The sequence below is a fragment of the Gallus gallus genome, chromosome 19, assembly GCF_016699485.2.
Source record: "Gallus gallus isolate bGalGal1 chromosome 19, bGalGal1.mat.broiler.GRCg7b, whole genome shotgun sequence".
NCBI classification, from domain to species: domain Eukaryota; kingdom Metazoa; phylum Chordata; class Aves; order Galliformes; family Phasianidae; genus Gallus; species Gallus gallus.
In genome coordinates this window covers 8,257,585-8,274,216 of record NC_052550.1, presented here as the reverse complement: position 1 = coordinate 8,274,216, position 16,632 = coordinate 8,257,585, and the positions used below count along the sequence as shown (strand labels likewise).

Sequence of the window (16,632 nt, the reverse complement as noted above, 5' to 3'; positions counted from 1 at the left end):
TGAGAGTGACAAGATCTGCATTCAGCAAAGTAATATACTTACTGTGCAAGAAGTCTTCAGAAAGATAATACAGAACAGTGATGATTTGGTCCATTTTCCTGCTGGTAAAATTCTTTGTTGGGTGATGTAACACTGCTGGAAATACAAGCAAGTGTTCTCAGAAGTTGTGGAATTAAGTCAGATCCCTGGGATTGCTGTCTGTACATCGGTCAGTCGAACAGCAGGCTTTGACTCAGGCTTGGGGCAGATCATTACCACGCTGTTGAAGCGTGGATGCAGGATCACAGTTATCTGTCCCGATGCACAGTCTTCTCTCTTTGGAAAAGCTGAAGGATTTTCTAATCCCTCATTTCTAGAGAACTATAAAGAGAATCTTCGGCCTTTTATTTGTGTTGTCACTTACTTGCATCTTTATAGAAATAACATGCAAATGGACAGAACTGGTATAACTCTTTGCTGTTTCTGCTCAGTGATAACCTTGAATTATGCATATTTAATGTTGGTTTAAGGTATCTTTTCTAAACACTTCCTTATTTATGTCTCCTTTCACAGATAATGCTTGCCTGGAATTTTTTTTTTTGCTTCGTAAGATTACTTTTATCCACTGACCCACAGTGCATTTTCTCAGTGTTTGGGTGTTACCTATGCAGCTAAGGCACCTACCACACACTGCTGCTGCGTAGCAGATTCACTGTAGTTGATTACAAACTTGAAGAGCTTTAAAGGAAGTCGCTGTCCAGTATTGAGCACTTGGCTTCCCTTCTGGTTTTATTCTTGCTGCTTTTACAGTTCAAAGTGGTAGAGATGAGACAAAGCTCGCATACTGTATTCAGTGGGCCTTTCTTCTAGGTTAGTGACACAAGCATTGGCACAAGCCAACTGAACCACTTAGTTCAGAAGGATCTTTTTATTGGATAAGAGCAGATACTTACACATCATAGTCAGAGGAATATAATTTTTACAAAAGACAGTTCTGCCTGCAGGTCTGTTTCAAGGTTGCATTGCAGTTGCTTCCCTTTGTTCTTCGTAAGATGCAAAACCCCACAACCTCCCTTCTGCCATGGCTCCCAGTTCCAGCATGCAGTGAAGGAATGAATTCTGGGAGTCAGATTGGTCTGAAACAGGAGCAGCAGGGTCTGATCTGTGTGGGTGCTGGGCTGGGTGAGCCGCAGCAAATGGCACAGACGTGTGTGTGTGTGTGTGTGTGTGCAGGCAGCAGGGCCTCGTCTGCGAGAGTGAATTAATCAACAGCCAGCCTGTTCCTGCATAAAACTTTTATACGGGTGCTTTTCTATAAGAAATGACCTGATACAATTAGGTACATTACAGTAGTATGAATTTATAATAAATATAAATATAATGTGGCATTTATATATTACATGATTTAAAGTATCCTTATGTTGTGATTTGGAAGTATTATGACAAATGCTGACTAGGTAAAAGATGCTTTTTCCTCTAAATTTAATCTGATTCATCACTTGGTAAATGTATTTGTTATTGGTTTGATCTAAACAGAATGGACTAAATAGCTCCTCGTGCAAGACAAAAGCATTTCTGATGATAGTGACTTGTTGCTAGCTTTTACCATGTTTCATATAGCTCTGCTGAGTATTAAATAGAACACTTTCAGGTATTTTATACAGTGTACCCAGAACATACATAATGTTGAGCAACTTTACTAACAGTTGCATCTTTATGGGCGTTATGGAAGTGAGTGATGATTTTCACGTTCCCTGGAGGTCGGCCTTTCGTTGCGCAGAGCCACTGTTGCCATCGCATTCCTGATGGAAGTGCAACCTCAGAACTTGTGCTGAGCAGAGCAGGGCTGGCAGCCGACCCCTGTCCTGCATCACCTGTGCTGGGGCTGCTCCTTGCCCCGCATCCCGCTCCCTCCATGTCACTCCTAGGTGTGAGCCACAGCATTTCCTTAACCCCCCCCTGGCTCTTAAATCCCCACTAACTGCCTTGGCACTGTGCAAGACGCAGAGTGCTCGCGGTGGGGTGAAGCTGCGTGCTTCGCTGAGCTGGCCGAAGCCTGCTCCTGGAACAGTCCTTTGCAGCAGTTTGTTGAATGCAAATAATTAATGTTAATCCAACCTCATTGTTCTTGGGTCAAGCAGAAAAAGCGAAATCTGTCAGGGTGACAGTGTGGTAAATCAGTATTGTTTGCCTTAAGCATGAGGTTGGCTGGTGCCTGAGCTGTCATGGAGTCTGTGCTTCTCCTTCCCATTTAGAGCAGGCGTTCCAGCCGAGTTCAGCTCTCTCCGTGAGGTGAGGACTTTTGTCCTTATTTGTTGTTATGCAATATTGTGCTGCTTTCGGTGAAGGAAAGGGAAAAAAATTGTCTGCCAATATGACTGTGATTTTTGGATGATTTATTCTGTTTCTCTTCTGAATAACCTAACTTTGACATTATTTGTGAACTCCAAGCCTTGCTTGCGTTGTTCTTGCTAGTAGAAAACATAGCTAGGATGTAGTAGGTAATTGAACCCAGATGCACCGAAGGCTGCTCAGCCAGACTGTTATTTTAGCCTACACTAGTAGGTTTTTTAATACGAGTTTGACCTTACTTTGAAACATTCTCAAAATACCATTCTTTAATATCAATTTATATACTCCTGCTTTAAGATGTTGTAGAGTCACTTGAAAAAGTAATGAAACACTTTCTACCTGTTAATATAGGAGATACAGAAAGAGTTTTGGAGTTAATTTGTGTATCTAAGGAAGAAGTTTTACACACTGCCTCTCTGATTGGAACATTACTGTGTGTCTGTAAAGGGGGATCGGTACCATCAGGGAAAGGCTGTTGGTCAGTCTGACCCGTGCCAGGTATGTGTGCCCACTGTGCCACGGGAGGGCCTTAGGTGCACAGTGCTATGGAGATTTACTCACAGGCCATCCTCGTAAGTCATTAAATAGAGTTTAATAACTGTGGTACATATTCATCTTAATTATTTTTAATGGGAGGTAAATGTTTAGTGCATGTGTTCTGAGAGGTTAAGCTGCCTTAGTTAAACAGCTTAGAAATACATTCCTGATTTCCCCCTCCAGAAGAGTCTCGCTTCCAGGATGGCAGTTTGGTTCTGACATACATGTAATGTACTTTCCATATCCAAACTGTATTTTTCTAAGGGAGGAGCTGTGAGCAGCAGTGCAGAGCAGAGCTGTAGTTCCCTCTTCAATACAGGCTTTGTCAGCAACAACCGAGCACAAAAACCTTGGGTATAATTAAATTTCCTGTGAAGATAGCATACTTTTTCTGCTTAAACAGAACTGGTTTTCATTCATTACTGCTCTGGTCAGGTGGAACCGGGGTTGTTACCTTTATACCTTGGCTGTCTGGTTGTTCTTTGTGAGGTGATGGCAGTGACTTGGTGTGGTTGTGCTCCAGCAGCTGGAGGTGAAGTGATAAAGAAAGAAGACTTTGGGGTAGATCTTGAAGTTGAATTCTTAAATCGATCAGTTCTCTCAATCTCACTCCAACGTAGTGATTAATTCCTGTAGCTGCTGGTTGTGAAGCAGAGTGGATATTTGCACGATACCCAAAGCAGGCGGGCTGCAGCTATCCTGAATCCCTGCCCACGTGCTGCCGGCCCAGCTGGGCGCTGCCAGCAGCTTCACACCGGAATCCTCTGCTCCGTGTCAGCTCCGCTGTGAGCGGCTGCTGGTGGCAAACTGCTTCCAACCTGGTTGGCTTTGGGCAGTGCAGCTTAAAATATAGAAGGTGAGAAATTAAAAATGGTTTGGCGTTTTTCTTTCTGTTCTCTTATCAGAAATGTTCATTCAGACTATAACAACTGTTAGAACAAGATAACAACTTCAGGCCAGCTGTCAAATGTTTACCATTATCAAACCTCTCCCTAGGGGAAGATGCGACTTTGGCTCGCCTCACCGGCAGTAATTTAATTTTTCCTTCGTTCTGACTCGGAAATGGCAGCATTTTTCAAAGCTTCCTCCCACTGATGGCTGAAATTTTCCTTGTGAAATGATTTCCACCAGTCTTGAATCTTTCTTGCTTCTGCCGTCTTCACCTTTACTGATGGTTCTGCAACTCATCACCAGCTATGCAAACTGACAGTTCACATCCTGGGGCAGCAGCCGGGTCTGGCCTGCAGAAAGGAGCAGCCTGACCAAATTTACGCTCACAAGATCTCTTAATTCACAAAAGCATTTGCTCTAGTTCCTGTTCTCTGCTGCAGGGTCTTTTGGGGGGGCGAGCGGGAGAGCGTTCGGAGGGGAGAGAGGCACTCTTCACACTCTGCTGAGTACACAGGCTTTGAGACGAAAAACAGACGGAAAGAGACATTTCCAGCCATCTTGCTGATCTGTGCAGGGGTTCACTGAACTGTGCAACATAGCACCAGACCCATGTATCATTGAATGTGCTAATTTCTTCTTTCTTTTTTTTTTTTTTTTGACTGAAGGAGTTTTTCACATTGTCGACAAGCATACTAAAATTAAAAGTGGAAGCAGTTAAAAGAACCTAAAATGTAAACTCAGTACTCACCGGTTACCCCCTCCTTTGACATCCAGAGCTATGGAGAGATCTGCTTAGTTTTGAAAAGCCTCTGACAAATGAGAATAGTCAGAATAAGTTTTCTGTTTGGTCTGAACTGCACGTAACATCACGAGTTTTTTTTTCTCCCTCAAAAGCTGAAACGCATGCCATATGCTTGCCCAAATGCTTTCCCTTCTTGCACTTCAAGACAGATACCAAACTTTTGTTGCATTCTTTTCACAGGGAAGTGTTTTGTTCGGTCTCCCTGCAGCCGCCCCCTCCCACCCAGAGCACTCAGCAGCCCAGGAAAGTGATGCTTCCCCAAGGTCTGCCTCAGCACGGCCGCGGTGTGCGTGCTCTGTAGCAAAAGGTCATTGCAACACTTTCTGGGTATTCGTTGGCTCTCTATTGGAAGCTTTTCTTAAGAATAACCCATTTTACATTTCTGTGATTACTTTGGAGAAAAAATGTGCACTAACACCAGAATGGAAATCGGGGGGAGGACATTCCGTGTAATCTGATCGCACTCCTGTAGCGTTTGCTCAGTACTTTCCTATCATTAGCTATCCAGTTGCTTAAGGAGCAGCTGCGGTCTGGTAAATTAATATACGTTGTAGTCAAAAGTTTAGACAGAAGGAAAAGTTAACCGAGCTTGTACTAACACAGAATAGCAGTTAGAGAGATCGGCAGCTCGATGAAGGTGGAGGATGTTTAGCTTTTCTCACGTGTGAAGCTGCCCTCTCAGTAAAAATGGAGTTGTACAAATGGATGTACTTCTAACGGCATCGTTTGTCTTTAGCATGAATTCTGCCTGTGTGGTGTTTCCTGAGCCTGTAGGTGTATTGAGAAATACCTGAGAGATTTGCAGGGAGACGTATCAGGTGGAGGACTCCAGCAGGCGGTGTTTCTGGAGGAGTGCCGATGCCACAGCAGTGTGAGTTGACAGCGCAGGCTTGGAGGAGCAGGAGCAGCGTGAGGCAGTGGGGATATTTGTCATCTTAATAAACGGACAAAATAGAAAAACAAACATGAATCTTATCAGTCTGCATTTTTGTTCGGGATGAAAGTGTTTGAAGAAAAATCGTAAAGGAATCCATGGTAGCTCAAGGAGGTTAAACTCAACAGTTGTTTCCTTTGAAGTGTATGACCACGAGGTTAATTGCCAAAACTGCTTGTGGAAAAGGTGGTAACAATTTAACAAGACTGTACAACTGCAGGACTCAGATGAGTATCAGGTGTTTGCAGATGGGGTTTTTGTGTTGGCTTTTTTTTTTGTTGTTGGTTTTTCTTTTTTCTTTTTTTCTTTTTGGCCTAACAGGAAAAGGGGAGGAAAAAAAAAAAAACCAGAATGAGAAACAGGGGCCGGAGCGAGAGAAGAAAAGCCCGATTAAACAGCCAATAATTCGTTGTTTGCTTTGCCAATGAGGCTGTAATTGGCCGGGAGGTTAATCGCAGCCTGTGGATTGGCGGCTGGGATCGCTTGCTGCCGCGCTCGCTCCGTGCTGTTAGGCAGGAGCCTGCAATTACCGGGGCCTGCACAGCTCTTCTTCAGCCTCACGACGACTCTGATTTATTAATCCCAGTAAGACTGCTGGGAGAAGTTTGCAGTTCAAGGCACGGTTTTTGTATTTCTGCTCCTTGCAGTCAAGTTTACTCCAGGGTTTGCTTCCCGACTTGGGATCATTAGGTTCATTTGTCCCTTTCTGAAACTGCCGTGTTTCTAAATCTTTCTTAATTCAGTGAGAACAAAGTTTTTAAACTCAGAATTCCCCAAATCCCTCCGGAAACCCCGATAGGTCAATTCAGTATCATAATTGGAAAGCTGAAATCCTTTAGCATTTACTGTGGGCAAAGAGAGACTCAGAAGTGTGATATATAGGGAGCTAGGAGAAATTGTTTGGATAGACCTTATTTTTGTGTAATATTATTGGGGTGTTTTAATTCAGTTTTGACTTCTACTCCCAATTCAGTAGTGTGGTGCTGTGAGTTTTTTCCATTTTGTATCTGCAGCAATTTGTGGAACGTGGAGAACACGGACAAAGTACAGCTTTTTCCAGCTTTCTATTTCTTGTAAACAAAGAGTTGGCAACTCCTGAGAGCAGTGGGATGAGGGAGTCTTTAAATAGTTAACTGCACTCTTTTGAACCTCAAAGAAAGTTTGGTTTTGACAGAAAGATTGGTCAGCAGCCACTAATCCCCACACACAGATTTTTCTCTGTCAGATAACTTTAATGAACTTCAAGTTGTTGTTAACAGCAACCCAAATGATATTTTCAGGGCTTGATGTTTAACTGAGCAACCAGCAGAACTCTGAAACCTTTCTCCCACAGCGTAGTTTACTTGCTCATCTGTAAAGCCAAAGCGGCAGCCTGGATCCTAAATGTAATGCACACTGTCAGTTTTCTGTCCAGTTTTGCTGTTTTTATGTTGTGTATATAAAGCAAAGCTTCTGCTGGGAAGATCCCTGCTCTGCAGCAGGCTGAGCTCTGTGCTCCAGCTGGAGAATCGCGGCGTGTTGCTGGCCACTATTCACAGCAGTCAGGAAATGTTGTGCGCTAATGTATGTGATGTAATTCAAAAGATCACATCTCTCTGGTCTGTTAGAAAGCCATGAATTTGGGTCCTGATGGAATCACCCAAAGAATGACACTTTGAAGTACATTACTTAACCTGTCATTTACTTTTTATAAACAGAAAGTTCATTAAATCGCAAAGTCGGGCCTCTCTAGGAGGTGGTTACAACCAAAGGGCAAGCTGTTAGGAAACCTCTGATTTCTTCCTTTGCTATGGGATCCGACTGAGAAAAAGAACTAAATTGGCTGCCGAACATCTATAAACCTGCTGTGAAGTTTATCAGTCGTAAGCCATTTCCATTTTCATGGCCAGAGTATGGCTCTGACGCTGTTCTGTGCTGGTGATGTTCTGCAGGTGGTAGAATCCCCACTTCCAGCCCTCCCAAAGGTACCTGCTTTCATGCTTTGTATCAGATACCATATTTGCCTAACACCCTTGCTATAAAATGAACGTAATTCACAGTTCATAGAGCAAAAGAACTCATTTTACAAGTGTTACATCTCTTAAGCGTTAATTTAGACTCTGCGCATGAAGGCATGGCATGTTGAGAAAATATGAACCTTAATATAAACCATCTTTTTTCTTTTTCAACTCCCACTGTCTCCGGAGGCATCCAGTGGGTCAGTGTGACTCAGCAGCACTCTGGATGCTCATAAAGCTTCACCTTGTTGGGATGCCAAGGAGTCTCAGCTAGAGTGGAAGTGAGAGGTCTCATTCAGTACTGAGATCATATTTTTTTCCTTAAAGGAACACTTTCTCGCTAAAACACGTGGGGAAAATATTCTTCCACATTGTTCCTCTGTTAAAAAGAAAAAAATTAAGAAGAAGGGAAGGGGAAAAAGGCTTTGCAATCTGCATATGCAAATCTTGCCATGTTCCTCCAAGACGAGAGGAAACTCTAACTCTCAATAGGTATTTATTTTCTAAATTGGCGACAGACATGCAAGCGAGAATGTTCAAATGACTTCAGCTCTCTTTCTGCCTTCATTATGTCAGGCTAGCAGATCACATATGGCATTATGGAAATCAGTAAATGAAAACCATATTGATCAGCATTGAGAACAAATGTAAAAAAGCTGGACTAGAGGAGGAGCGGTGGAGAAGTATGCTCCAGTGTTCAACCTGATAGGCCCTCGTTAAGGCCTTTAATCATTTATTAATGTAAACTCCCTCCTTCCCTTTCCACTCAAATTACCTCAGCCATAGAGCATCCTGCTCCATTTATCTTTTAATGTTTCCTTTATTTAATTTATTTTTAAGCTATACATTATACTTTTATTACAAAATCAAGTTTTTTCTTTTCTAGAGGACAGTACTGAGCAACCAGATTTGATATAAATGTCCCAGCACGCTTGCTTGAGCATTAAAGAGGAAGAGCAATGAGCAACGAGCAAGGTTTGCTTTTCATGGGATGGCAGATTTGGAGTGCTGGAAAGGAGTGTGTGTTACAGAGCCTCCCCCACTTCACGCTGTTGGTAATTAAGGTTGTGTCAGCATTTCCATCATAAACCCTTGTTTACAGGGTTTATAATTCAGCTGTGAAAATTTGCTCCAGGCCAGATTTGACATACAAGGGCTCAACCTCACAGAAAAGGAGACTTCAGCCCTCCTTCCCTCCCCCAGAACGAAAAGCTCCTCAGTCATTTCCTGAGACAGGGAAGGAAGAAAAGATGAGGTGGTGGTGTTTGGGGCAATGGAAGAAAAACACTGTAAACAACAACAGAAAGCAGTGGGGCCAATAAGCAACCACTTGACTCCTGAAAAATGCTGCTGGGAACCCTGCTTTCCTGTTCTGGCTGCCAGTTGTAGCAAAAGTGAGGGGTTTTTTTGGTCAGATCTCTAATTTTCAGTCATTCGTCAAAATCTTGAGTGATGGACATGGTGCTCCCGGTAGCTGTTTGCCTGAATACCCTGTCATTCTCTCACAATTTAGATAGAAATTTCCATGACAATAATTAGGGGGTTGTGCTTTGAAGTTGGTACTGTTTTATGCTTGAGACAAAGCCCTCAGTGGCCCACGGGGTATTTCCCAGTGCCATCTCCGCTGTGTACTGCAGGCTGTTCTTAGAGATAATCATATACTTTTTACTTGGAATCCACATCTTTCCCACAGCAGCAATATTTTCACTGGCGTTTCTTTAATCCATTTGTTGCGTTTTATTCCAAGTCTGATTTGTGCATGTTTTTGTAGCAGTTGGGCGTCTATCGCACGTTCATTTAAAAATAACTAATGAAAAAGCATGAAGAGCAGCCAGAATGGTGTCCTCCTGCCCAGCTGGGATCTGGGAACAAGCAGGGCGCTGCAGCAGCTCAGTGCTCCGGGGGATGCGCGTCAGCCTGGGCTGGGGGTGCGTTCTGTGCCCTCAGTGACGATGGCCTTCAGGTGTCAGTCACGGCCGTGGCACCCAGTGGCTGCGGAACCATGCAGGGCTGTGTGCATCTCACGTGTTCTAAGTGGTATTCCAGGCTTTTGGGGGGATATTCCTGAGGGGCAGCAAAGATACATACGGCGATGCATCTCTGGAGTACGTGTATAAAGTGTGTTCTGTCTTCCTCTTTCTTGCACACTCACCCACTTCCAACTTCTTTTCCTCTTTGACTCACATTACAATTCTGCTTTCCTTTCTCTGCTCTCAACATCAAACAGTATATAAATTACAGCAAGAGTGCTGTCTATGGCAGACATACAGCCCTTGTTTGTGGCAGAAGAGCAGAGCATTAAACAGTGAGTGGACTATGCAGAGAGCTCTCTCTCTCTCCCCGTTCCCAGTGGGAGTGTTGTTTATAGAGCATTATAATTTATAACTGAAGAGAGTGGATTTAATTTCAGTGGAGGGGGCTCGCCAGCAGGGCGCCAGCCTGCAATCATATGAATCAGCAAGCTGCAAACTCTATTGAATGGAAAGTATTATCGCTGGCCACAAACGGACACTGTTTCTCCTTAAACAACTCCCTCGGTGCAGGAAGACGTTGTCTTCATTCATCTGTTTTACATATCTACTCGTTTTAATTTTGCTGTTTCCTAAAAGTATTTTCTTTTTCCAACGCGTCGTTTCTTTTACTGCCCGACTTCCCCATCTGACATTGGAAACTGATGATTGTGTGTATGTTGCTGATTTTGTTGCTCTTCCACTTGCTTTTCTTTGCAGCGTGCCTTTTGCGTTTGCTTTCTCAAATGCCATTTTCTTCCGATGCTGTGTACAAGCAACTTGTATGCAAACGAGTACGATAACCCATTAGCATTAATATTGTACAATGGCAGTCAGATTCAATCACAGAAAGTTTTATTTAATCATGGATGTTTTGTGCGTTTCCTCTGCGTTTCTCTGCACAAATGGAAGATCTCTTTTCCCCGCTTCGCTCTCCTAAAACTCTTTGCTCTCTGTGCTCGGCGGGCCGCGGGGCGCTCCGTGCGGTGCTCGCAGGGGCTGCTGTGGGTCGCTGCGCTGTGCTGCTCTGTGCTGGTGGTGCCGGGCAGGTTGCTGTGGGGCCGCTGCTGGTGCTCGTGGGGCTCTCTGCAGCCGGGCTCATTTACTGGATAGTTGCAAGCAAAGCTGTAACACAGTGTAGTAACATCCTGTGTCAAACGGCAGCTTCACGTGAGGGTTTTTTCCCTTCATCTTTTTGCAAACGAGTGGCTAAGATGTGGAAATAGAAAGCGAGGAGCCGGACGGGCCGTGTTAGCGCGCTGCGGGCGGCCGCTCCCGGTGCTGCCCTTCCGTCCGTCGAGGCAGCGCACCCGGCCGCGTCCCCGCGGCGCCCCGAGCCGTCCCGCAGCCCCGCCGTGCGGGAGCGGACTCAGCCCGGCCCGGGTCCCGCGCGGGAGGACGGCCCCGCTCCTCCCTGCCCTACATAGCGATCTTCAGAGCTGCCTAAGGAGCTTTGGCTGTCTAGCGCGGATGGCGGGGGGGCGGCCGGGCCGGGCCGCGCTGCTGGGGCGCGGGGACGGCGGGGCGGGGCGGGGCGCGCACCTCGGGGCGCTGCCGGAAGGTGCCGGCCGGGAGCGCGGCCCGGAGCGATGTTCCAGCCCTGAGCTTCGCCAAATAGCGGCTTCTCGAGTGTCTGAAGTAATTGTGGCTTCGTTTCGGTTACGTAAGCTCGGTCGTTTTGCTCCGTTAAAGGAGTTGCGCGGCTCCGCGGTACGGCCGCTGCTCGGAGCTGGTGGGAGCGGTGCTTTTGTTCGGCACGCAGCGCGGTGCTATCAGTCTCTGTTCGCTCTGCATTGCATTTACGGAGATAATAACGTTATTGCCCTCGTTTTCACAGAGACATTGTCCTGCATTAGCAAAAAAAGCCACATAAATTATTTGCAAATGAGCGCCTTGTTTTTACTTATTGATTTCCCAGAAGTGGCAAAATGCTTTAGCTTATGTTCACGGCTATTTATAAAACGTACGGTGTGTTTTTCTCTCTGCTTCCTGGTGCAGACGGTGAAGTTTGCAGAAGGATCGAGGGCTCCGTTGTGCTGCTCCTCTCTTCCCATTGCACAGCCCTGTAAGCAGTCTGACTGTATTTCCTGTGATTAGCTTCATTCGAAGTTCAAACAGCGTATGAAGTAACCCAGTTCAATTCCGTATTGCCTTATACAGCTCTTTTGGTCCCTTTAGGGGAAAAAGTGCAGTAAACCCCAAACCTGTCACTGGTTTGGCACGGCAGAGCTCTGTACCTTCCAGTTTCACATCATTACCTCTTTTGTATGTAACTGTTTTACTGATCCTATTGTATACATTTCAGATCTGTTTCGGAGCTGGTAAATATTTGGGGTGCACAGTGAGCTGGTTTAATGCGCGGAAGCAAAGATGGTTCACAGCGCTTGTGTTCTCATTTCTTGTTTGCTCTGAGTGCAATAGGAATTAATTAGATTTTCACCTTTCTGTCGTGAAGGATTTCAGTTCTATCCTGCCTTTATCATTTTTTTTTCAGTGCTTCTTTTCTGAAACTTTACAACGCTGAAATATTACAGCCAGCTTACCATGAAGCCGCTTTCTGTTCTGGTGGGAAGGAGGATGCTGTGCATCCTAAAGGAAAGGAAAGCTTTCCTTTCCCTATGCTGTTACGTCCACAACAAACGTGAGCACGGACTGCTGTGTGTCTCACGTGAGCCGGGGCTGCAGCACCTGAAGCACAGCGAGGTGGGCTGTGAGCACTGCCTGCAGGAATGCCGGCCAGGGCAGGGCTGCCTGCTTTTATATAGTTCAAAATTACTCGATCAAAGAATTGTAAGAAGTAAAACGCAGAACTAATCTTTATTGAAAATATATTTTATTTTACTAGGTGACTTACTGCTGTATAACACTACTTATTCTCGGTTACGTGTGCTTCTGCTGTAGGTCCCGCTGCAATAAAGGCATTTTTGAGCTTGCTTTGATGAAACTTCACAAGAGCCGTCTGTAGGGTAGAAATATAATTTCCCCTCTGCTTTAATTGTGCTCTGCCGTGTGTTTGGCTCGGCTAACCGAATCAAGGGAGCTGTGTTCGGGTGAGCTGGGCGTATCTTATCAGCACTGGACTCTGTGCCATATTTCTAACCCGTGCCCATTTGAGAATCGGGATTTGCTGTGCGGTTTTATTCTCCCTCTCAGCCCCTGCAGCGCACCAGGAGCGGTTCGGGGGAAGGCGGTTGCGTGAATATCCCCCTCTTACGCGCCTCCAAAAAGGTCGTGTCCTTATCGGCGATTGTAATTGATAACAATGTGGTGGTTTCAGCCCAATCTGTGACCTCGGTACCCGGGGGCCCCGCGCCGCTCGCTGCTTTCCTCACTTCCCGCGGCTTTGATGTGATCCGGCGGCTGATAGGGACGCGTGGGTCAGCGACAGGCAGCCGGCTGGCAGCGCCAGATTAGCATAGTTCTGACCCACAAAAGTAACCAAATGCCCATATTTCTTCATTTAGCGTAATTAATACCTTGTATTTCCAGTGACTTTGATAAACTGATTCTTTCCCCCCCTCTTTTTTCTTTTTTTTTTTTTAATTCCCTGTAGCTTTCAGCAACGATTGCAGGAGATGCGTAGTTAAAATGTTTTACAGGCTATGAAGAATCACATGTTTCTAAAAAGCTAAGATCAAAAGTCTCAATTAGGTCACAGCCTAGCAGAAGGCATACGGCCGCGTTACAACGGGAAAGTTATTTTGTGTTTGGCACTGTCAGGAGCAGCCATACCGAACTCAATGCAGAAGGAACATTTTGGAGCTCTCGCCAAGGAAACCCTCTTGCTCTTATGGATTCATAATTAGGGAAGATGCGTACAATTAGGAAAAGTATTCAACGTGCAATAATATCTTCATTTACAAGTAATAAGGCAGGACAGTGGCGAAGGTGGGCAGGTGGGGGGCTGCGGGTGGCTGTGGGCAGCGGGGTTCTGCTCTCTGTTGGGAGTGCTACTCTGTGTTCCTGGGATCCATAGCTCTGCTCTGCGTGCCCTGTGTTGTGGGCAGGCTGATGCACCCGGTGTGGCCGCGGGCAGCAGTGATGGATGGTGTTTGCTCTCCCAGGGCAGGGGAGATGTTTTACGCCATAACCAGATTTGATTCCTTTTTACTAATAAACGTAGAGTTATATTTAACAGCCAGATAAATGTAGAGCTCATTTTATTGCAGTTATGATTCTAGATATCTCTATTACATGTTTTTCTATTGAACTTTATATGAAGCCCAGTAGATCTTCCCTTCCAACAAATAAATTAGACCTGGTCCAAGTAGTGTTTTCTTGCAGGTAGCACAGATCTGGTTTTGCAGTGTTTTTTTATTATCCAGTGATAATGGTCATCAAAATACAATGCCTACAAGGCATGTGTATCTTGAAGCACCCCTTAAGTGAAGAGGTGCTGAACTGTTACCCTCGGCAGAGCCCTTGCATTGCTGTTGGGAAATTGTCTTTGCCATAACTATAGCAGAAAAAAATGTATATATGTGGGCAGTTAACTGGGATGTGCAGAACGGTACAGAGAAGTGCAGAAGGATGAATGCAGGGCCAGAAACCTTAGCAGATTAATCTTGAAGGCACTGGGGGTTGCAATGAAACAAATCAATTAGCTTTAGTGTAGGCACAGCTTCTTTCAATATCAGAATTCACTGTATTATACTTGTTTTGTGTATTTTGAAACAATAATTTTGCTATAATAAGATTTTGTTTTACAGAGACTTGCAGTCAGGAAAGGTGGTGGTGTTTGCTCCTGGGTGTTACTGCAGCATGGGGTTAGAATTGCAAAGCAAATTTACTGTAAGGGTGAGTGTAGGTCAGCAGTACCACAGCTTACTCCTCACTTGGTGGCATCTGCTCCATCTTCATGGCACCTGAAGAGATCTGTGAATTGCAGAAGTTCCTCTGCATCTCTTGCGTGGGTTGTTAACTGAATCTTGATTTTCCTGTGAAATATTACATGAGGGGAGGCATTGCAGGGGACGGATCTGGTAGAAACAAATGCGTGCTAACATTGGGAGCCAGGACCCCCAGGTAAAAGTAAGTTTCTTCCTTAGATCAGAGGAAGTCCCCTTGGAATCCAAAGTTCTCCTGAAGCTGATGCTTCTCTGATGCTCTTAACTCTGTCTTTGTGATTGTGAATATGATTTGATTGTGTATGTGTTGGGAATTGCTTTGTACTTGTCAGTACTTTTCATTACTGCGCAGTAATTCTGTAAGTGACTGAAAAAGTAAAACCAAGAAAATAGATATAAATATGTCGGGTGCTTCCGTACCTTCACGTGGGTTTGCAGCGTGCTCTGTTAGCAGCAGCATGCGTGGTACTCCTATAGCAATCCAGTGAGACCGAGCACCAGCCGCGCTGTTTCCCTCCTATGTGGCTGTGCCGGCACGTGCTGGGTGCACTCATTCCCAACATGTGCATCGCATCCAGGAAGCGTCCCGGCTACCGTGCTGGGGCTGCTGTGCACCATGGCCCTGTCAGCACCGGCTCCTGGCCTGGCTGCGAGTCCCACAGCCTGCCTTCCAAACCAGGGCCCTGTCTGCAGGCTGCTGGCTGGGCAGGGCTGCCCTCACAGCTCCTTGGGAAGGGGCCCTGGGGCTGCACCTCGAGCACTTTCTTCCATAGTGGCATAAATATGCATGCTGTGTTGAAAGAGGGAAAAATTAGGCTCAGATCTTGTGGACATCTTAATAAGCGTCTCACTTGAAGTGTGAGCAGTTGTAAGTCTGTGAAGTGACTTTAATAATAACCATCTGTGTAGGTTTGTGTAACAAAGGTTTCAGACATGCAGCAGCCCGACGAGCTCAGAGCTACCAGGTGGGTGACGTAAAGCTCAGGTCAGCATTCAGGCAAAGCAATGTATGGAGCGCCTGGGGAAGGGAAAACAAAGACATCCGAGGAAACTGTATGTTTCAGGGATAGCATTAACAATTCTAACTTTGAGCAGCATGGGACATAGAAACGTTCAGAAAATCAGTTCAAGTGTAGAGAATCAGTTGAGGCTTGGTGAGTCCACTCCTTAGGCATGTTTAGTGCTAATTCTTTCAAATGAAGCCTGCATTCCAGCATGTCTTCATTCAGTAATTTAATTGGGATGTAGGTCTTTGAGCTGGTGGCTGATTAGAAAACATGACCTGCTTGAGAGATCAAGAAGGTAAATTGATAAATGTCGTAGCAAAGGTTAGTAATGTGTGAGAGAGTAGAAGCTGTTCTGGGCTTTGAATCACTGATCAAGGTCAGCTGCAGTTCATTAAAATCTTTAGGGATTTAGATTCATTGTAAATATAGCTGCATACCATAGTTTATCTTGTAAATCCTCTCCATTGGTTGTTCGGTAATATTGCATATTATTGCAACAGCTCTGCGGTGGTAGATCTACACCAAGGTACAAAGCCAGAGCCCTGTCAGTGAGGTAAGGTCCCATCTGTGCCCTGCCCACAGCTGTGCCTGAGCCCTTCAGAGGTGCACCTGGTGCTGTGTTGGTGCTGCCCTTTGATTCAAACAGTTTATCCTTACCTGGTGTTGGTGTCCCTGATGTGCTTGTAAGGCGTGCTCATGCACACATACTAGCTTGCAGTTGGAATGGCAGAAAGCCTCCCCTGGAAGAGCCAGGCTTCCTATTCCCCTCATCATGCTGCTTTGCTTCCCGTTCCACTTTCAGGTTTCCAGCCTGCCCGTGGGTGATCAGCACATAGGCTTGAGGTGGCAGCGCTGTGCTGAACAGCAGGATATTTCTGCATGTGTGTGATGCTGGGTGCTAGAGCCATGCTGGCTCTGCCCGCAGCCACCCCATCTCCTTCCCACAGCAGCAGGACTCTGCCCCGTCTTGTCTGACTGCTGGGCACTCACATTTCACATTCCTGACCTTGCACTTTCTTCTCATATGTCTTTTTCCTTCGTCAAATGGAGTCCTCCCTCTCTTCTGCAGTTGACCCTCATTGTGTCCAGTTTGGTTCCTTTTACTGATGTTGGTCAGCAGTGCCTGCTGCATCCCATGGCATGGCAGCATGGAGGCGGCAGCCTGCCGTGCCTCATGGGCACCATGCAGGGCAGCACAGCTGGATGGGCTGAGGTGCACTGCAGGCAGTTGTACTGCTGAGCTAAATGCATCTGCAGGTGTTCTGGGGAGAGCAGAG

General features: G+C 45.7%; 1 protein-coding gene and 1 long non-coding RNA gene across 22 annotated transcripts in view; one reads left to right on the top strand and one right to left on the bottom strand.

Moving 5' to 3' along the window:
- The window catches only part of BCAS3 (BCAS3, microtubule associated cell migration factor), a 302,111-nt gene that overhangs the window by 161,336 nt on the left and 124,143 nt on the right, over positions 1–16,632 (top strand). The gene's annotated exons all lie outside the window — the stretch shown is intronic.
- LOC121107285 lies at positions 2,936–5,647 on the bottom strand. The gene is made up of 2 exons (XR_005841037.2): positions 5,352–5,647; positions 2,936–4,451 (listed from the first exon to the last, which is right to left on the bottom strand). It is a non-coding gene; the product is annotated as an uncharacterized LOC121107285 (long non-coding RNA).